This window comes from Silurus meridionalis, chromosome 27 (genome assembly GCF_014805685.1).
Source record: "Silurus meridionalis isolate SWU-2019-XX chromosome 27, ASM1480568v1, whole genome shotgun sequence".
Lineage (NCBI taxonomy): Eukaryota > Metazoa > Chordata > Actinopteri > Siluriformes > Siluridae > Silurus > Silurus meridionalis.
In genome coordinates, this window is record NC_060910.1 from 4,377,348 (window position 1) to 4,378,171 (window position 824).

Genomic DNA, 824 nt, shown 5'->3' on the forward strand with positions numbered 1-824 from the left:
ACAACAGAAATCATATAAGCACAGACAGGTTTCCAAAACTCGTGCTTTTTTTTTTTTCTTGGCAACAGCATTACGGGTTAGTCAAAGAAACTTAGAAATGAGCATCAGGAAATAATAAGGACATATTCCTCGGTCTTGAACACATGCAGTAATACTGGAAAAATGCAGTGGCATGCTATTCCCTAAATACCGCTATGCTCCTAAAGGAAGCGCAAAATATTTCACCCGTTACACCGTGTGTAATGCGTCTTTCGTTAAAGCCCGTGTAAAGTTTATTAGTGTAGGCTACTAGTGAAGCTTATACACAGGTGCGGCTTATTTATGTTCAAAATTAAAATATATGTAAAATTCAGTGGGTGCGGCTTATATATGGGTGCACTTTATAGTCCGGTACAATAATCACATATAACAAAAAGCTGTTCAGTTGAGGGTTAAATAAACTCACAGCCTTCCAATCAGATGTCCAATATATGAACTATTGAGTAATATGAATATGCAAATTTCAACTCAATCAATATTTACATTAGGTAAAATTACTCCTGCTTGCATTTAGTTCAAAGGCAAAAAACATAAATTACAGTATAAACTTTGCGTATAATTTGTATAATACTGATGGGTCTTTAATGTGTCTTTAATGTGACGAATCGTCTCAAAGAGCGCTTTTTTAATTTTCTACTGGACACGCATGAGCAAAGCTTTGAAAAATCTCCATAGGATATGTACAGGAAAGAGTTTAATAATTTACCTCTCAACTCTTCTAGTCAGATTCATTCATTCTTTAATCACGTGACTCCCATATACGCTATGCAGTGCGTTACACAGGA